Raw genomic sequence first — 22460 nt, forward strand, 5'->3', positions numbered from 1 at the left:
AAAATTCCCATACAAAATTCTATAGAAAATTGAATCGTTTTGCGCAAAGTGAGGACTTAACCAATCGTTCCCAAACTTTGGGGAGTTATTTAGGACCGCAAAAGGAACTGAAAAAGTGCTGTGCTGGAAAATCGATTTTGATATTACACCCTAATGGACATATTTCCTATAACTCTGTTCAAAAGGTGTTTTTCGGGATTGCAAAAATCGTTGTATGGAACTCGTTGCGAAACCTGTTTTTTCATCACTTGTCGTATTTATCCAACTCGGTGAACCTCGTTGGATAAATGTACGACTCGTTCCGAAAAAATAGTAGTTTATGCACCTTGTTGCATAAACTACTATTTTGGGTTTCTCTTTGTTTCGACCTTGAATGGCCATGATCAACGACGATCAGCTTTTGAAAACTATTTGTTAACTCGTAATGATAATTGTCTGCTTAAATGATTTTTTTTCAATTCCGTCGTGAAACTACTTACTTCTCCTGTCATTCTTGAACGACGAAATAGCCTACTTTTCTGTACCAAAAATAACAGAATCGAATAGCAACACTTTTCAAAATAAATGCTGAAAAGTTCCCATTTGAGTGCTGAAAAATTGAACTTTTCGGCACTTGTTTCGAAAAGTAACACTTTTCAACATTTTTTTGATTTAAACGATTTATTGACAAAAAACATGAAAATTTGACATTAAATTTCACTCAGTGTGTGTTTTTTTGGAATTGCAAAAAATGTTGTATGGAACTCGTTGCAAAACTTGATTTTTTCAGCACTCTTCGCATTTATCCAACTCGGTGAACCTCGTTGGATAAATGTACGACTCGTGCTGAAAAAATCCTCTTTTTGCAACTTGTTGCATAAACTACTATTTTTTTGTGAATTTCAAAAGTACATTAATTTTTCCATATATTGACGTAATTCGAAATTTTTTAAGACGAGTAACAAAAAGTGGTAGAATTTTTAAAGCTTTTTTTGTATTTTTTCAATAAAAAATACGTGTTTTCGGAAGTACGCCATCAAATCGGGCATCAAATTTTCCATAAAAGACACCCAATTTCACTTCCTCTTCTCTTTTCTCTTTTTTCAGAATGTTCAAAAATAGAGAGGTTGTACCGCCCCTCCGTCACGAGATAAGGGCCAAAAGTTTGTCCTAAGGGTTTCACGCAAATCAAGGAGGGGTCGTTGCAACTGCTGTGTTAATTGGCGGATATCAGAAAAAGTCGATTTCGAGTGGTTTCGCTGAAATAACACATATTTCAAACTTTTCATTTTCAAGAAAATCTTAACACATTCAATGAATTCTTTAAAGTACCCTTATGTTCTCTCAGCCATCTTGAAGCCCTTCAGACCCCTTTAACTTCTCAACAAATTGCAGCAATTTGCACTCACCATGTCCTCTGTCAGACCTCGACCTTGAAGACACCCGCAGGTAGTACCTACACATACTTTGTAATATCTCACCGATTTGCATATCTCTCTCTTTACGGGGTAATGGTCCACGCTGCTTGCATCTGCCAGCTCTAACAAGGTCTCCTAAATCACGGTCTGACTCACGCCGGAGTCCATTACCAGCAAGTCCGGAGGTTCAGAACTTCAGAACACCGTTCTGCGGTTTGCTGCCGACGCGCGGTAATTAATAGCGCACGGCAATCGTTTTGTTTCGCAGATTACTTGCTTAGTCAGCGGGCCATTAAATCGTACTTTTTAATGGTGGCGGAATGTTCCGGGGTCGGATCGAACCCGGTCGGTGGTTTCACATGTACACGCAGGGTCTAGGCCAGCTGAGGGTGGTCTCCGGGATAACTTTCAACAAGTTATGACAATGTTATTGGCACTTGAGTAATATTATCGCTGTGGCGGCGTTGAGCGTAATTTAATCGGCGTTTAATTATTCCTTTTGATATCGGTGGTGGTTAGGAGGGGAAGGGGGCGTAAGTAATGGCCGCTTAATCCCCGGGAAGTCACCCTCGGTGGGGTCTGACCTCGGCAAAGGGATACTGGAGGGGTGATGATGGGGTCAATAGTGTGTTGTGTAGGGGGGTTTGAGAAATTGTTGACGGAAGGCTTTTCATTAGCGGTGTATGATGTTGGTGAAAAGCTTAACGATTCTTCCGGGATCTTGTTTTAAATTTTATATTACTGCAGATTTTTGCATTACTGTCATTGTAAAATTTTTCATATCTATACTTAATATGGCAAACGTTATACCGGGATGTTGCCGAGATGAAACGAAAATCAATCAATTCAACGAATTGGTAAACATTGAGAACTTTATTTTGCTTAAAAGTCTTGAGGGCGCAAAGAAGAATAAAGGGCGCTTAGAAGACCAAAGGACGCTTGAAGACTTAAGTGCGTTGAAATTTAATTGATTTGATAAGAATATTTGAGGGCATGAAGAAGCATTAAAGGGGTAGGGCGCAAAAATAGCTTAAGGGCGCTCAGAGGACTTTGCTTCGCTTAAAAGTCTTGAGGGCGCTAAGAAGAATTCAGGGCGCTTAAAAGTCTTGAGGGCGCTGATGATAGGGATCTGTTGAAGTCAAACAAAGAAGGTGAAGCTTTAAGAACATAATAAAAATAAGATACCCATCCAATAGAACAGCAATTTCAACTGTCATTCCCAAAATTGATCGCCATGATCCGGCGAGTCAATTTCAGCAACTCTTGTAGTCGTTACCTGCGATAAGATTTCCAAATCTGCCCATAATCCCCAACTACCGTCAACTTTACCCAACTTCTCCCCCAGCAAAACAACCTCCTCCCCTCCCCTTCCCCCCAAGAAACCGAAAATCGAAAGCCCATTTCGCGCAACACCCATAAACTACCAATAACCATCTCGCACCCGGGCGGTCATAACTCAAACGGAATGCCAGCCCATTCCCTGCGTGCCAAGAATCTGGCCACCACCGCCGTCACTGCCGCCTTCCGGAACATTGGAGTATCATCTTCGGCAGTATTTCACCACCGCCGCGCTTCGCGCCCCCCAAGCCATAATTGGATCGTTGACTCACACCCGGGGTTCCTCCTTCTCGAAAAAGTTTCCGAATATTACACTGGGACTGTCGTATGTGCGAGCTTTCATAAGTACCTGCGAGGTGGAGTTGAAATCGTTTTTGAGGAATTAAATGATTTTTTGACGATTAAACTTTTCAAAAGGGCGCTTCCAAAATTAGAGACTTAAAGGCGCTGAGAAGACTTAAGGGCGCCAGGAAGGTGCAAGGGCGCTAAGAAGATTATAAGGCTTTAAGAAGATTTAAGTGCATTAGAAAGAGTTAAGGGTACTAAGAAGACTTCAGGGCGCTAAGATGACCTTGATACGCGAAAAAAACTTGAGGGCATTAAGAAGAATTCTAGAGTTTTTTTAATGGTCCTATAAACATATAAAGACAATAGCTTATAAGACCTTTTAAAAAAAAACTCTAGAATTAAGGTCTTATTGAAGACTTAAGGGCGACCTAATGGCGTTAAGAAAATTTAAGGGAACTGAGAAGACTAAAAGATTTGAGGGCGCCATAATGATCTAAGGGCACCAAGAAAACTAAAGGGAGCTTAGAAGATTTTAGTCCTCTAAGAATACTTGAGGGAGTTAAGAAGAATTAAGGGTGCCAAGAAGACTAAAGAGCGCAAAGAAGACTTAAGGGCGCTAAAAACCTAAGGGCGCCAAGAAGACCAAAGGACATCAAGGCATTAACGGTACACATCAACCAGAGCTTTTGCACCCATATTTTTGTAACAGACATTTTAGTATCTTCAAAACTACGAGTACTATCAAAATAGTTTTCTATTCATCCCATAAAGTACTGTCCACAAAGTAATTCACAACAAAGTTTGACTAATTTTCCAATCCCGTTGATGCAGGATTGAGTCCGTAAGTTTGACAATTTTGAAATAAGAAGACAACAACTTCCTTTGTTTCTGTGCACCCTTATGAAGAATTAAGGTCGCATTGAAGACTTAAGGGCGCTGTAAAGACTTGAGGGCGCTAATAAGACCTAAGGGCGCCAAGAAGACTAAAGGGCGTTAAGAGGACTTGAGGGCGCTAAAAAGACTTAAGGGTGCCAAGAAGACTAAAGGGGACTGTCAAGATTTGATTCCCTCAGAAGACTTGAGGGTGTTAAGAAGAATTTAGAACGCCAAGAAAACTATAGAAGACTGAAAAGATTTTAATTTTCTAAGAAAACTTGAGGGCCCCAAGAGGACTAGAGGGCGTTAAGAAGACTTGAGGGCGCTAAGAAGACCTAAGGGCGCCAAGAAAACTTAAGGAGACGAGAAAACTATAATTCTTTATGAAGGCTTTAAGCAGACTTGCGGGCGCCAAGGAGACAAAAGGGCACATAGAAGACTTGAGGGCGCTAAGAAGACCTAAGGGCGCCCAGAAGACTAAAGTGCGTTTAGTGGACTTGAGGGCGCTAAAAAAACTTAAGGGCGCCAAGAAGACTAAAAGGGGTTGACAAGATTTAATTCTCTAAGAATACTTGAGGGCCCCAAGAAGACTTGAGGGCGCTATGGAAACCTAAGGGTGCCAAGAAGACCAAAGAGGGATTTTCTAAGAAGACTTTAAGGCATTAAGAAGAATTAAAGGCGCTAAGAAGACTTCAGGGTGCCAAGAAGACTAAAGGGCGCTTAGGAGACTTGAGGGCGCTTAGGACACTTTGCTATGAAAACAGTAATGTTATTAGAGAACTATAGAAAGTCTAAAAAGCTTTCAGAAGACTTAAATGAAAAAAAGGGCGCTATGAAGACTCTTGAGGGCGCAACATAGACATAAGGGCATTTAAAATATTTCCAATGACTTTTGCGTCATTTAAATCATATTTTGAGTACAAATTACCTCCAAAAAACCCACCGTGCTCCCTTTGGCACTCCGTGGGCCTCAAAAACAATATTGAATGAAATGGGAGGCAAAAAACGTAAGCCGAAACCAGTCGAAACGATTACGCGGCACGCGACAATTTATGGACGTTTTCGCAGGAGGGGAGATTAAGGATCCCCGCCGCATCTCCCTTGTCCCCTAAACCTGGGAGTTGTAATAAATATCGAAATCGGAAATAAATAATCGTCGTCATCGTGGTCCTTTTCCCTTCCATTGCCAACCCCTAGAACCGCTGCTTCGTTTTTTTTTGTAACTCCAATCTGGTTGCCTTCACGCGAGGACCTCTCTGGAAAGGTAAAAAGATATCGCGCGCGCAAATTGAAAAATGTCCTGCCGGTGTAAAAACAACAATCTTTGGGCCATTTATTCCGGCGCGGAACCAGTCAGCGGAACGGGCTGCTAAATGAGCCGCTTATGAGTTATGGGTTGTGCGACGGCGGCGGCGGTGATTAAAGCTGGAAATTGGCCGCCGATGGGCGATCTCGTTGGTAGTAAAGAAAATTTGAAGTTATGCTTTTCAAGTTTTTTACTATGCCATCTAAAAAGACTTAAGAGCGCTAAGAAGACTTAAGGGCGCCAAAAAGACTTGAGGGCGCTAAGAAGATTTAAGGGCGCCAAGAAGACTTGAGGGCGCAAGGTAGACTTAATTGCTTTAAGATGGCTTAAGGGTGCCTAAGAGTCTTAAGGGCGCTAAAAAGAATTTTGTCTCATCTTTTGAAAAAAATCAATCTTTTATATTTTTGTTTTCATATTTTGCAAATTAATCGATCTTGTCTTTGTCCACTAGATATCAATATCTACTTCACAGCGTCAGCTGTGAAAACATTATGACAAGCACTTAGCCAAACGAAACCCCCGACAAATATTTAGTGCAATTAAATGGCTCCACTCTCGCAGCAAACTCGCAAATATCAACAGAAAAACGAAACACTTGCCATAACTTCACGCCTGTGTCAAAGGTCCGTCAACGTCGCTGCTGCCGAGGAAGCTCACGCAACCTGCGCCAACCTTGCGCTGCCAAGATCTGAGAATCTGCGAACAAAAGTGTGCGTTACATCATCAGCCGTGGTCGGTCACAATGTCGACTCAGTTTCTATCAGCGTGACCCGATCAACCACCGCGGGTAATCTTGGCAAACGTGGGGAAGGTTTCTGTGCGAGGGTCGTACACAGTGAGGCCGAAATTGCGAACAAAATGATGCAGATTTGCACGGAAAGACTGATTGTTGGGGTGTCCAAGTGGCTTGGTTTGTCTCAACGTCTTATTTCAGGAAAAGCCGAACAATTTTAATGAGTTGAAACCTGAAGTCTTTTATAAGTTTTCTTAATCATACAGAAAATCTACTCAGAAACTTGATAATGTCCAAATGGATAGCTTGTCTCACTAGTTGTCAATGACCAAAAAAATATGCTAGAATAAAATTCTAAATACTTCTTGCTTGTTATTGTGGCCAACTGGAATTACGTGTTTCACAATTCTGGCCAAATCAATGATCCCGGTTGGGTTGTGGAAACGAAGGTATTCAAATTCAACCATAACTAACTAGATGGTCTGTCCCACCATTGACTGATAGGTTGGTTTGTCTATATTTTACTCCACGGACTTGTCTCACTATTGGACCATTGAAAAAAGATAAACAAAAGGCTAACTTAAAAAAAACAGACTTTTAAATTTTCGTCAAATGTCAATATCTATCAAGGTCAGTTTTGTCCCAAAACTTAACCATTGCCATACTGCCAACGTGTCCCACCACCATACATTAGCATAAAAAAGTTTTGCCTCACCATTTGAATTTTTTTAGTCTTATTTGCAAATTACTGGAAAAAATGATCCAAGATAAAAAAAAAACCACACTTCAAGTGTCTGACTTTTTTCTCACTTTTCAACAATCAATGTCCCAACTTTTAATCGCGGCCATTTTTTGTAATAAATCCACATTTCTTTTTTTGAACAATTTTGACTGAATTTTTATTTTTTATTTTTTTCATAGCATGGCAGAATCTTGTTCCAACACTTTTGTCTCATTTTTCCCTCATGTCCATTTGACTGGCTTGTCTCACATTTGAACCATGACGAACAGCAACTGGTTTTGAGACTTGCTTTAAAAGCGCTTGATGGTAAGTCCCATGATATCAATTGCCAATAACAAAATTTGTCCCAAAACATGATCATGCCCATAGGGTTACCGTGTCCCACTGTCAGAATTTTGCGTTTAGCTGTCTCATCATCTAAGATTGAGTCAATCAAATTTGTCTGTACTTGCAATTGACTGATCTTTAAAGGTGTCCAAATGGTTAAATTTGTCCCAAGTGAGTTTTGAGATGACTCTGTGCCAACATTGTGTGATTGTCGTGTAGCTTGTCCCATTTTCAAAACGGTAATTCACAAAAGATTTTCGGGAGTTGAAAACATTATTTGAGAAATTGAGAAGTTTGCCTTCCAGTGCAAATTAAGTTGCCAGCTAGAACCTAAACCACCCTCATCGTCTGCTCAAGCCACGAAAAAAAAAACGCTCCATCAGAAGGAAAAACTAGACATCAGCTCCCACGCCACGTGCGATTAAATCACTTCATCTCCGCTGGAAAATTTGCTCGCGCGCGCGGGAACTAGTCAAGGTGTGAGATGAACAAGGTGCGATAAAAACAAGTAGTGCCAACTTCAAAGGAGAAGAAAAACCCCGTTTGATGATGGCAAGTCGTGCAGAGTTTTGTGATAATTTGCTGTAATCTTCTGGACAATTAGTCAAATGAGGATTCGCAAATGCGCCGTGAAATGTTCGCCTTGAAGGAGGGCGTTTTTTTTTGTCCTGGTTGGTACTTCGGGTTTAACTAGAAGCTTGGGCACTGTACTAAGGAGAGTTCAGCTGAGACAGTGGATAACTAGCTTGAGAGTGTTGAAGGATGATAGAGGTTTCCCACGAGCATTAATTTTCTAGGGTGGAAGCTCATGGGTGTCCCTTAAACATTGTCAACAATAACATTTGAACAACTAAACTAAACTTTACTTTTTTTCAAAACCAATACCAAAAATTGACAAAATTGACAAAATTGACAAAATTGACAAAATTGACAAAATTGACAAAATTGACAAAATTGACAAAATTGACAAAATTGACAAAATTGACAAAATTGACAAAATTGACAAAATTGACAAAATTGACAAAATTGACAAAATTGACAAAATTGACAAAATTGACAAAATTGACAAAATTGACAAAATTGACAAAATTGACAAAATTGACAAAATTGACAAAATTGACAAAATTGACAAAATTGACAAAATTGACAAAATTGACAAAATTGACAAAATTGACAAAATTGACAAAATTGACAAAATTGACAAAATTGACAAAATTGACAAAATTGACAAAATTGACAAAATTGACAAAATTGACAAAATTGACAAAATTGACAAAATTGACAAAATTGACAAAATTGACAAAATTGACAAAATTGACAAAATTGACAAAATTGACAAAATTGACAAAATTGACAAAATTGACAAAATTGACAAAATTGACAAAATTGACAAAATTGACAAAATTGACAAAATTGACAAAATTGACAAAATTGACAAAATTGACAAAATTGACAAAATTGACAAAATTGACAAAATTCACAAAATTCACAAAATTGACAAAATTGACAAAATTGACAAAATTGACAAAATTGACAAAATTGACAAAATTGACAAAATTGACAAAATTGACAAAATTGACAAAATTGACAAAATTGACAAAATTGACAAAATAGACAAAATTGACAAAATTGACAAAATTGACAAAATTGACAAAATTGACAAAATTGACAAAATTGACAAAATTGACAAAATTGACAAAATTGACAAAATTGAAAAAAAATGACAAAATTGACAAAATTGACAAAATTGACAAAATTGACAAAATTGACAAAATTGACAAAATTGACAAAATTGACAAAATTGACAAAATTGACAAAATTGACAAAATTGACAAAATTGACAAAATTGACAAAATTGACAAAATTGACAAAATTGACAAAATTGACAAAATTGACAAAATTGAAAAAAAATGACAAAATTGACAAAATTGACAAAATTGACAAAATTGACAAAATTGACAAAATTGACAAAATTGACAAAATTGACAAAATTGACAAAATTGACAAAATTGACAAAATTGGCAAAATTGACAAAATTGACAAAATTGACAAAATTGACAAAATTGACAAAATTGACAAAATTGACAAAATTGACAAAATTGACAAAATTGACAAAATTGACAAAATTGACAAAATTGACAAAATTGACAAAATTGACAAAATTGACAAAATTGACAAAATTGACAAAATTGACAAAATTGACAAAATTGACAAAATTGACAAAATTGACAAAATTGACAAAATTGACAAAATTGACAAAATTGACAAAATTGACAAAATTGACAAAATTGACAAAATTGACAAAATTGACAAAATTGACAAAATTGACAAAATTGACAAAATTGACAAAATTGACAAAATTGACAAAATTGACAAAATTGACAAAATTGACAAAATTGACAAAATTGACAAAATTGACAAAATTGACAAAATTGACAAAATTGACAAAATTGACAAAATTGACAAAATTGACAAAATTGACAAAATTGACAAAATTGACAAAATTGACAAAATTGACAAAATTGACAAAATTGACAAAATTGACAAAATTGACAAAATTGACAAAATTGACAAAATTGACAAAATTGACAAAATTGACAAAATTGACAAAATTGACAAAATTGACAAAATTGACAAAATTGACAAAATTGACAAAATTGACAAAATTGACAAAATTGACAAAATTGACAAAATTGACAAAATTGACAAAATTGACAAAATTGACAAAATTGACAAAATTGACAAAATTGACAAAATTGACAAAATAGACAAAATTGACAAAATTGACAAAATTGACAAAATTGACAAAATTGACAAAATTGACAAAATTGACAAAATTGACAAAATTGAAAAAAAAATGACAAAATTGACAAAATTGACAAAATTGACAAAATTGACAAAATTGACAAAATTGACAAAATTGACAAAATTGACAAAATTGACAAAATTGACAAAATTGACAAAATTGACAAAATTGACAAAATTGACAAAATTGACAAAATTGACAAAATTGACAAAATTGACAAAATTGACAAAATTGACAAAATTGACAAAATTGACAAAATTGACAAAATTGACAAAATTGACAAAATTGACAAAATTGACAAAATTGACAAAATTGACAAAATTGACAAAATTGACAAAATTGACAAAATTGACAAAATTGACAAAATTGACAAAATTGACAAAATTGACAAAATTGACAAAATTGACAAAATTGACAAAATTGACAAAATTGACAAAATTGACAAAATTGACAAAATTGACAAAATTGACAAAATTGACAAAATTGACAAAATTGACAAAATTGACAAAATTGACAAAATTGACAAAATTGACAAAATTGACAAAATTGACAAAATTGACAAAATTGACAAAATTGACAAAATTGACAAAATTGACAAAATTGACAAAATTGACAAAATTGACAAAATAGACAAAATTGACAAAATTGACAAAATTGACAAAATTGACAAAATTGACAAAATTGACAAAATTGACAAAATTGACAAAATTGACAAAATTGACAAAATTGACAAAATTGACAAAATTGACAAAATTGACAAAATTGACAAAATTGAAAAAAAATGACAAAATTGACAAAATTGACAAAATTGACAAAATTGACAAAATTGACAAAATTGACAAAATTGACAAAATTGACAAAATTGACAAAATTGACAAAATTGACAAAATTGACAAAATTGAAAAAAAATGACAAAATTGACAAAATTGACAAAATTGACAAAATTGACAAAATTGACAAAATTGACAAAATTGACAAAATTGACAAAATTGACAAAATTGACAAAATTGACAAAATTGACAAAATTGACAAAATTGACAAAATTGACAAAATTGACAAAATTGACAAAATTGACAAAATTGACAAAATTGACAAAATTGACAAAATTGACATAATTGCCAAAACTGACAAAATTGACAAAATTGACAAAATTGACAAAAATATGTTATGAATAAAAAAAAACTTTGCCGAAGACACCAAATCGATCAGCAAATCCCTTTTCAAGATGCATATTATTGAATATTTGCAAAGCACTTTTTTATCAACAGACCTAAAATTTGTAATAACGAAAAGTCGATTTGCGAAAATGTTGAGAATTGCTCAAAAGTTAAATAAGATTTATTTTGATTATTGAACGGGAAATTTATAAACCTGATTTTTATAAATATTTGAAAATAAAAAATAGAAAAATCATTAAAAAAAAAGATTAAAATCATTAAATATTCCAATATAACAAAAACTGTTGTTAATTATTGGCAACAAGTTGAAACCGAACTTATTTTAGTTTGAAACAGTCTTGAATGCATTTGATAAAAGAAGAAAATTAATCCCAGTATTTTCTACTTTTCTTTTAATTCAAAATTTATGTTTATCGAAGCATTTAATTTAAATTCAATATTAAAAAAATGGAATAAGAAAAATAAATGATAAAATATTAGAATTAAGCAACATTCAAAAATGACACGCCAATGAATATCAACTTTACACCCGGAAAGCTGTTCAAACTTACATCGCGTTAAAGACACACTTACACACACACATCCTTGGCAATCTTGGGACCTGCTACAACGAAGAAAAATTGCACCAGCTTGCAGCATCTTTCAGTAATAGTAAAGCAAGCTGAACAAACAGCGATAAATCTGCGACCACAAGCTTGCCAACACTTTCCTCAAAGCACCATCGTCATCACCATTATTAATAAACTTTTCGAAAGTGTAAACAAAATTTTCTCTAAAATTTTACTCCAAATTTATTCAATTTTGAATCTCCTCAACCTAACATCATCAAATCTTCAGAACGATCCGTACGGACTGTACCCTCGTGCAATGCACTCGCAAAGGCTCACGGGTCGACACGGTCCACAGGGTCCACACGGTCCACAGGGTCCACAGGGTCCACACGGTCCACATGGCCCACACGGTCCACATGGCCCACACGGTCCACAGGGTCCACAGGGCCCACATGGTCCACACGGTCCACACGGTCCACAAGCTGGTCCACATGGTCCACACGGTCCGCAGGACGGGGCACAGGGTCCACAAAAGGAGGGTCCGCACGGCCCACACGGTCCACAGGCTGGTCCACACGGTCCACAGGACGGCCCACAAGGAGGACAGACAGCCGGTCCACAGATGGAATCGCACGGAACGCTGCCACAGGGATCGCACATTTTGAGAGGGTTGTTTCGAGCTTCTTCAGTTTCTTGGAGGTTGAGGATTTTCGTCAGGAATTTGGATTTTGTGGAAATTAGGCAGTTCTGATTACTGAAAAGTTGGCGATTTTTTCAGATTTTTTGTAAGTTTGAAGATTTTGCGACTGCTTCCAAAGAGATTTGACAACTGAATGAACCACAAAAATATTCTTGGTCAAGGCTTGCTTTTCCAAAAACAAAATTTCCCACTACACGCCAAACTGAGTTCACCCACTTCAACCTTACAATTTAATCTCATTCCAGGCAACATTTTGCTCAAACTGTAACTGAAAGCATCACTTGAGCTTAAAACAGGCAAAACTGCTATACAATATTTACAAACCACACGGTCCGTGAAACAGTTACGCGTTCCGGGAGAGTCGGGCAAACAAAATCTCGCACATTAAATCATAAATTTCATCCAAACATTGACAGTGCAATTCTGTGCTGCTGCCGCTGCGCCAGTGTGTTTACCACAAACAACGAAAAGTGCAAACACACACACTTTGCCACAGTGAGGCCATAGTCCGTTCGCTGGTTGCACTTGAAAATGTGGACAAAATAGAAAAAAAAGTTGAATGAAAAAGTTTTTCATGTTAGACTAGGTTGGTTCAACTAAGAAGACTTTGATAAAAACTTTATTTGCAAACTACAAATCTATTTTATTTATTTTTTATAAATGCATATCAAAAAGCAGAAACTAGATTCAAAGTTCAGTGAAGAAACAACTGTTTTTTCCAGTGTTGCCAGTTTGATTGAAAACAAAATATTATAAATTGAAAAATTACAGTGTTGACAGTTATTCAAATTGTAATTAAAAATTGTGTTAGGGAATTTAAAAATACATGAAAAAGTCTTCAAAAACAGTGCAGCTAGTTTTTTTGAAGATTGTATAATTAAATATAAAAATATTAAAAGTCAGGGATGACAGTTAAATAAATACGCAATTTTGTTGGAAGTAAAATTAAAAACAGTGGAAAAATTAATGAGAAAGTGTTGCCAATTAACTTTGAGAAAATCTGTTAAACATTACAAATGAGTGAAAACAGGTAAACCAAAATCAGTGCTGCCAGCAATTCAAATCCCTCGATCCAGCCTGTAAGCCGGTTCCCAGCGGTGGCCAAATGGTCGTCGTCGGTTCGTGGCCCCACCGTGGGACGTCAAGTGGCGAGCGAGAGTGCAACGACTCCCGCAGCAAACAGGATTTGCGCCGGGGCGACTATTTGCGGACCCCTCGTCGGTGGCTTTCTACGAGAGTGAGCGAGTGTGGGCAAATAAGAGCACAGAAATTGCCCCCGGGGGGGAGGAAAAAAAAGTGCAACCCGGAGAATCAATGTCACTGTCAATGGCTTGCTGCTGGGAGCAAGGAGGTCTTCCACGGTGGGAATGTGGAGCCCCCGGCTACTTGGATTTTGGTTTCGGCGGGAGGGGTCCAAGGGGCAAAGTGACTCCCAGTGTAATGGAATGTTTGCTACCGGTTTTCCAGCACGTGGTTGATTGAGCTTTGTTTGAGCTTTGGAGATCAACTGGTTGCATTTAACCCTCTACAACTTAACCAAAGAGTATTATTATTCGGTGACTATACCTTTATCAAAAAAACCTGTAAAGTACTTTTCGATTGCAAATTCAGTTTTGCATTAAAAAATAATGGCAAACTTGTTTTTGCATGAAACTTCGATTTTTTACAAAAATCACTATTTTTAAAAAAAAATCATAACTCGGCGGCAGATTTTTTGACCATGTTTCTCTATGGCTTAAAAGTTGCGGATTTTTGTCCCCTAAAACATATCAAAAAATCTCGAAAATCAAAAAATACGTATTTTGGGAAATTGAGTTTTAGTGAAAAAAAGTTGATAAAAAAAATCTGCATTTTTTTTTCATGTTCCTATTTTTTTCTCAAAAGTCCTCAACAATACCTACAACTTTGCCGAAGACACCAAATTGATCAAAAAATTCACTCAAAAGTTACAGCTGTTTGAATATTTACATACCATTTTTGTATGCACAGCAGCCAAAATTGTATGGAGACTTGTATGGGTGAACCAAAGACGCAAAATAACTTATTTGGTCATGGGGAAGGCCCCCATAAAGTTTAAGTAAAATCAAAAAATACAAAAAATAAAAATGGTCGAAATCGGCCGATTTCGTAGAGAGTTGCTCAACTGCAATAGTATTTTAATTTATGAATAATGTATTTAATGGAAAAGTAAGTTAAGCAATTTGAAAAAAATGATTTTAAATAACAATCAAAAAATGACTTATTGTTGCTAGATTTGCTTAAGAATAAATATTTTCTCACAATTTTATTTTGTTGCTGATTTCTCAGGTTAAGCCGCTAAAGTTTAAATCAGGTAAAAAATAAGTTTTTCAAATTGTCACAAAACTAACCCTAATTTTCAAATTGCCTTTGATACATTTTTTTTTTACGATTTTCGATGTTATGAAATGAAACGATAGTGCTGTTTTCTTCTATATATATATATATATATATTTAAAAGAATTGAAGAATTTTTAAATCTAGCTTAACATTTTAAATGGGTAAAACACTTGGGGCTGACATTTTCAAATAAGAAAATCTTAAGAATATTTGGTTTTTTTGAGACTTTTTATGTTGTTTCTATTTCATATCATATTTATAATTTTTTTTGCACATATTTAAAAAAAAGTCTTCAAAAATGCCTTCTAGGCCAATAGAAATTGCATTTAAAGTTCCCTACCCCCGTTCAAAATTTCTACAAAACATCAGGGGACATTAAATAATTAGTGCCTTTTTTAATAAAATATTATTGTGTGATGGTAATTTTTGTTCTAAAAAATTCGGAATGATAAAAAAACACTTTAGAAAAATGTATTTGAATAATATACTGGCAGTTTCATAACCGTTTTAATATACACAGCTTTTTTGGTACTTTTCATTTCAAATTTAGAAATTTAGCTTAAATTATTTAATTTTTGTGCACTTAAAATTCCAACTTTATACAGAATGTATATAAGCCTAAATTAAAAACAAATAATGACAATATTTTGATTTTTCTTAAAACCCATTTTTTAGTTCAGAGCTCCAGTAGCGGAGTTTGCATCATCTTGAAAACAATCCTAGTAAAACATGTTAAAAAGCCCCGAAAGTTAAAAAAAATATGTTACTTTGGAATTTATCTTTATGGTTTTAACAAAAAACTTGCAGGTTATGTTTTCCTATATTTTTAGTAAATATATTTTCTGAAAAGTCCTTATTGCAATCTGCAACTTTGTCCAAGATTTGAGGCTGATAAAAAATCCTTTTAAACTACTTGTTTCTTAGATATTTACTTTTCCATCGTTCATGGAAGAATTATTGATGCAAAATGGCTCCTTTAGGTTAATTCACAGACAAATAAAAAAAATCATTGCAAAAAATAAAATTTAATAATGTAACACGTTTGCAATGTTATTACTTAAAGCTCTATTAACACTCCTCCGTCCAAGGCGGAAAAAAAGTTGGAACGCTAACTTCAACTCGCTGGTTCTCAGCCAAAACTCAACCAATCTGGATGATTCCTTTTTCCAGAGATTTGTACGGATCTCCAGATGAGCCTAGAACTTTGCAGATCTCGATTTGATCAATCCTCTAATAACTACGACTAAATTAGTCGGAGCAACTTTTTTTCCGCGTGTATTTCCGAAAAGCGACTCAAGCGGGAACATTTTTGCTACGCTGAAAAATACAATAACTTTGCTAAAATGTTAGCAAAACCCATAAAATTATATATCAAAATTTCCGTTATGATCTCAGGATTATGATGAGCTTCTCAAATTTCCATTATTTTCACAAAAAAATTCACAAAACTACGTAAAACTACAGAAAAAATAAAAATGCCTCATTTTATGACTAGAACTTTATAGTAAAATCATTGATTTTTTTATGAAAATGTTTCAAATGATCTAAATTATATGTTTCAGAATCATTCTGAGTGTGTTTTTTCCTGAATACTAAAAAATTTTACCAAAACTACGTAAAATACAGAAAATTTGATAAATTCCTTTAGAACTTTATTTGCTTCATGATAAAATCATTGATTTATTTTATGAAAATGTTTCAAATAATCTAAATTACAAGTTTCCGAATTATTCTGAGTGTGATTCTTACTGAGTACTACAAAATTTTACCAAAACTACGTAAAATACAGAAAATTTGATACTTTCCTTTAGAACTTTATTTGCTTCATGATAAAATCATTGATTTATTTTATGAAAATGTTTCAAATGATCTTAATTACAAGTTTCCGAATTATTCTGAGTGTGATTCTTACTTAGTACTAAAAAATTTTACCAAAACTACGTAAAATACAGAAAATTTGATACATTCCTTTAGAACTTTATTTGCTTCATGATAAAATCATTGATTTATTTTATGAAAATGTTTCAAATGATCTAAATTACAAGTTTCCGAATTATTCTGAGTGTGATTCTTCCTGAATAATACAAAATTTTACCAAAACTACGTAAAATACAGAAAATTTGATACTTTCCTTTAGAATTTTATTTGCTTCATGATAAAATCATTGATTTATTTTATGAAAATGTTTCAAATAATCTAAATTACAAGTTTCCGAATTATTCTGAGTGTGATTCTTACTGAGTACTACAAAATTTTACCAAAACTACGTAAAATACAGAAAATTTGATACTTTCCTTTAGAACTTTATTTGCTTCATGATAAAATCATTGATTTATTTTATGAAAATGTTTCAAATGATCTTAATTACAAGTTTTCGAATTATTCTGAGTGTGATTCTTCCTGAACACAAAAAAATTCTACCAAAACTACGTAAAATACAGAAAATTTGATACTTTCCTTTAGAACTTTATTTGCTTCATGATAAAATCATTGATTTATTTTATGAAAATGTTTCAAATGATCTAAATTACAAGTTTCCGAATTATTCTGAGTGTGATTCTTACTGAGTACTACAAAATTTTACCAAAACTACGTAAAATACAGAAAATTTGATACTTTCCTTTAGAACTTTATTTGCTTCATGATAAAATCATTGATTTATTTTATGAAAATGTTTCAAATGATCTTAATTACAAGTTTCCGAATTATTCTGAGTGTGATTCTTCCTGAATAATACAAAATTTTACCAAAACTACGTAAAATACAGAAAATTTGATACTTTCCTTTAGAATTTTATTTGCTTCATGATAAAATCATTGATTTATTTTATGAAAATGTTTCAAATAATCTAAATTACAAGTTTCCGAATTATTCTGAGTGTGATTCTTACTGAGTACTACAAAATTTTACCAAAACTACGTAAAATACAGAAAATTTGATACTTTCCTTTAGAACTTTATTTGCTTCATGATAAAATCATTGATTTATTTTATGAAAATGTTTCAAATGATCCAAATTATAAGTTTCCGAATCATTCTGAGTGTGTTTCTTCCTGAATACTACAAAATTTCACCAAAACTACGTAAAATACAGAAAATTTCACAGTTCTGTAAAAAAATCATCTGTTGTAGGAAAATTTGATAATTTTTTTTATGAAAATCTTTCAAAACACCCATGAGCAAGTCACTGAGATTTCGGTCATTTTATTTTTTGTATTTTTTAATCCGGCTGAAACTATTTTGGTGCCTTCGGTATGCCCAAAGAAGCCATTTTGCATCATTAGTTCGTTCATATAATTTTTCATACAAATTTGTCAGCTGTCCATACAAAAATGATATTCGAAAATTCAAAAATCTGTTTCATTTGATGAAATTTTTTGATTGGTTTGGTGTCTTCGGCAAAGTTGTAGGTATGGAAATAGACTACACTGAAAAAAAGTAATACACGGTAAACAAAAATTTGGTGATTTTCAATTTCACTTTTTGTCACTAAAACTTTATTTGCAAAAGACACTATTTTTATTTTTTTTTTTAATTTTCTGGTATGTTTTAGAGGACTTCAAATGCCAACTTTTCAGAAATTTACAGAATGGGCAAAAAAAAATCTTTGACCGAGTTATAAAGTTTGAATCAATATAGATTTAAAAAAAAAATCGAAACATTCGTCGCAAAAATGTTTCAACTTTATTTATCGATGTAAAATCGAATTTTCAATCTAAAAGTATGTTAGTGATTTTTTTATAAAGTGCACCGTTTTCAAGTTAAAGTCATATTTAGGTAACTTTTTTGAAAAGAAGTCGCAGTTGTTCATTTTTAAAATTAGTGCCCATATTTTTGAAAAGCTGAGAAAATTTTCTATATTTTTGAACTTTGTTGATACGACCCTTAGTTGCTGAGATATTGCCATTCAAAGGTTAAAAAACAGGAAAATTCATGTTTTCTAAGTCTCACCCAAACAACCCACCATTTTCTAATGTCGATATCTCAGCAACTAATGGTCCGATTTACAAATGGAATATGAAACATTTGTGAAATTTTTCGATTTTTTCGAAAAAAATATTTTCAAAAATTTAAAATCAAGACTAACATTTCAAAAGGGCATAATATTGAATGTTAGGCCCTTTTAAAAATATTTTCAGCTTTTCAAAAATATTTTTTTCAAAGGTGGGCAAACATGGGCACTTATTTAAAAAATGAATAACTGCGACTTTTTTCAAAAAAGTTACCTAAAAATAGCTTGACTTGAAAACTTGCACTTTATAAAAAAAATCACTGAAGCTCTTTTCGATTGCAAATTCGATTTTACATCGAAAAATGAAGATGAAAGTTTTTTGCGAACAATATTTCGATTTGTTGAAATAATCTGTATTGATTCAAAAAATCATAGCTCGGTCAAAGATGTTTTGTCCATTCTGGAAATTTCTGAAAAGTTGGCATTTGATATCCTCTAAAACATATAAAAAAATAAAAAAAATAAAATAGTGTTTTTTTTGCAAATCATGTTTTAGTAACAAAAAGTGAAATTAAAAATCACCAAATTTTTTTTACCGTGTATCATTTTTTTCAGTGTAGTCCATATCCATACCTACAACTTTGCCGAAGACACCAAATCGATCAAAAAATTCCTTCCAAAGATACAGATTTTTGAATATTCACATTTCACATATCATTTTTGTATGGACAGCTGCCAAATTTGTATGGAAAATTAAATGAACGAACCAATGATGCAAAATTGCTTCTTTGGACATACCGAAGGCAACAAAATAGTTTCAGCCGGATTAAAAATACAAAAAATAAAATTAAAGAAAAAAGACTGATTCTGTAGAGATCTGCTCCCATACAATAAGCTTCCAAAACAATGCTCTACCAACATAAAATTATAAAAATTATAAAACTTTCTGTATTTTACGAAGTTTTGGTAATTTATTTTTAGTATTCAGGAAGAAACGCACTGAGAATGATTCAGGAACTTAAAATTTAGATCATTTGAAAAAGCATCATGAAATAAATCAATGATTTTACCATGAAGCAAATAAAGTTCTAAAGGAAAGTATAAAATTTTCTGTATTTTACGTAGTTTTGGGAGAATTTTTTAGTATTCAGGAAGAATCACACTCAGAATAATTCGGAAACTTATAATTTAGATCATTTGAAACATTTTCATAAAATAAATCAATGATTTTATCATGAAGCAAATAAAATTCTAAAGGAAAGTATCAAATTTTCTGTATTTTACGTAGTTTTGGTAAAATTTTGTATTATTCAGGAAGAATCACACTCAGAATAATTCGGAAACTTGTAATTAAGATCATTTGAAACATTTTCATAAAATAAATCAATGATTTTATCATGAAGCAAATAAAGTTCTAAAGGAAAGTATCAAATTTTTTGTATTTTACGTAGTTTTGGTAAAATTTTGTAGTACTCAGTAAGAATCACACTCAGAATAATTCGGAAACTTGTAATTTAGATCATTTGAAACATTTTCATAAAATAAATCAATGATTTTATCATGAAGCAAATAAAGTTCTAAAGGAATGTATCAAATTTTCTGTATTTTACGTAGTTTTGGTAAAATTTTGTAGTACTCAGTAAGAATCACACTCAGAATAATTCGGAAACTTGTAATTTAGATCATTTGAAACATTTTCATAAAATAAATCAATGATTTTATCATGAAGCAAATAAAGTTCTAAAGGAAAGTATCAAATTTTCTGTATTTTACGTAGTTTTGGTAGAATTTTTTAGTATTCAGGAAGAATCACACTCAGAATAATTCGGAAACTTGTAATTAAGATCATTTGAAACATTTTCATAAAATAAATCAATGATTTTATCATGAAGCAAATAAAGTTCTAAAGGAAAGTATCAAATTTTCTGTATTTTACGTAGTTTTGGTAAAATTTTGTAGTACTCAGTAAGAATCACACTCAGAATAATTCGGAAACTTGTAATTTAGATTATTTGAAACATTTTCATAAAATAAATCAATGATTTTACCATGAAGCAAATAAAGTTCTAAAGGAATGTATAAAATTTTCTGTATTTTACGTAGTTTTGGTAAATTTTTTTAGTATTCAGGAAAAAACACACTCAGAATGATTCTGAAACATATAATTTAGATCATTTGAAACATTTTCATTAAAAAATCAATGAAAACAATGATTTTACCATAAAGTTCTAGTCATAAAATGAGGCATTTTTATTTTTTCTGTAGTTTTACGTAGTTTTGTGAATTTTTTTGTGAAAATAATGGAAATTTGAGAAGCTCATCATAATCCTGAGATCATAACGGAAATTTTGATATATAATTTTATGGGTTTTGCTAACATTTTAGCAAAGTTATTGTGTTTTTGCAGCGTAGCAAAAATGTTCCCGCTTGAGTCGCTTTTCGGAAATACACGCGGAAAAAAAGTTGCTCCGACTAATTTAGTCGTAGTTATTAGAGGATTGATCAAATCGAGATCTGCAAAGTTCTAGGCTCATCTGGAGATCCGTACAAATCTCTAGAAAAAGGAATCATCCAGATTGGTTGAGTTTTGGCTGAGAACCAGCGAGTTGAAGTTAGCGTTCCAACTTTTTTTCCGCCTTGGTCGTTCGTGTAAGTACGGGATGCCTTGGACGGAGGAGTGTTAAAGAATGCATGCTTGGTTTTTTTTGTTCTTCTTTTCATGAACGATGCATCAACGATTCTATCAACTTTTTTTTACAATTTTTTGGTTGTAAAAAGTCTGATCGAATCTAGTCAAATTTTATTTATTTGTATGTCTCAGCTTTTTTTTGTTTTACTGTTTACGAAAGTTCAGCTCTGTATTTGGTTTTCGATTTGAAGTTCATTTTCAGATTCTCAGTTATATCAAATACTTCATCGAGAATATTTGGAATATATATTTTTTTAAATTAATTGGAAACAATGACATTTTCTCACGAAATGATCTTAAAATTTCTGTTTTCTAAAAAATACCAAAAATATAAAGCATTTTTTTAGTTTTTCATGTTCTTAAAAAAAGGAAAAAGAAATACTTTTTTAATGTAAATTATCATTTGAAAATGATATTGTATTGTAATACTAGGCCAAAAAACAAAATTGGTCACATAACCGGGTGTTCAAAACGTTCTTGTAAAAGTAAAAGTAAAAACAAAGAAACCATTTAAAATCAAAATTTAAATCTTAGCAAAAATATTATACTAAACAAAGTTGAAATATTATACCAAAGTCTTAAATGTTTATAAATTGAATCAATTTTCTATATTGATTTATAATAATTATCATGCAAATTCAAAGGTAATGGTGAAAACGAAGAAGAAAATAGTTAAAAATATTGGTGTTTAATATTGAAGATACTTTTTAAATGGGCTTCCAGAACAAATTTAATTTTTTAAATGCTGAAACTTACGTTTGTTAGAAGAAATTTATCTCTTTTTTTATAATACCTAAAAACTTTGCAGCCAAAACACGTTGATTTTCAAACTCAATCAAATTTCAATCGATTAATTCTAGTGGTTTTGTCAAATATTAATTAGGAAAAACTCACCTTTTAGAACAAAGCATGCCACAATGTGTCAAAAGCACACACTTCCTGGGAAGTAAACCTGCAACGAGAACAAAAGTAACAAAATTGTAATTAATACATAGTTATAATCCAAAACACCAAACACGTCCAACCCAATCAATTCCACAACAATCAAATTCAATTTACAAAACGGTTGCATAATTATGTTCTTCCACACAGTCACACACCCAAACATACGTGCTAATAATTTGGCCACATAATTTGGTTTGAAAAGGCCCCCCCGAGAACCTCATTACCAATTCCAACCTCATTTTTCAATTAACTGTGTGCACCCAAAATCGATCGGA

The 22460-nt window shown here is 32.9% G+C and overlaps 1 protein-coding gene across 4 annotated transcripts in view; it reads right to left on the minus strand.

Annotated features, from left to right (window-relative positions):
* LOC120416358 (uncharacterized) overlaps positions 1-22194 on the minus strand; it is a 221116-nt gene extending 198922 nt beyond the window's left edge. For all 4 annotated transcript variants that reach the window (XM_039578092.2, XM_052708808.1, XM_039578091.2 and 1 more), the window contains exon 1: positions 22135-22194. The gene's annotated coding sequence lies outside the window, so the exon portion shown is untranslated. The remainder of the gene's footprint in view (positions 1-22134) is intronic.
* Between the last annotated feature and the right edge of the window lie 266 nt (positions 22195-22460).

This window comes from Culex pipiens, chromosome 2, assembly GCF_016801865.2.
Source record: "Culex pipiens pallens isolate TS chromosome 2, TS_CPP_V2, whole genome shotgun sequence".
Classification (NCBI taxonomy): domain Eukaryota; kingdom Metazoa; phylum Arthropoda; class Insecta; order Diptera; family Culicidae; genus Culex; species Culex pipiens.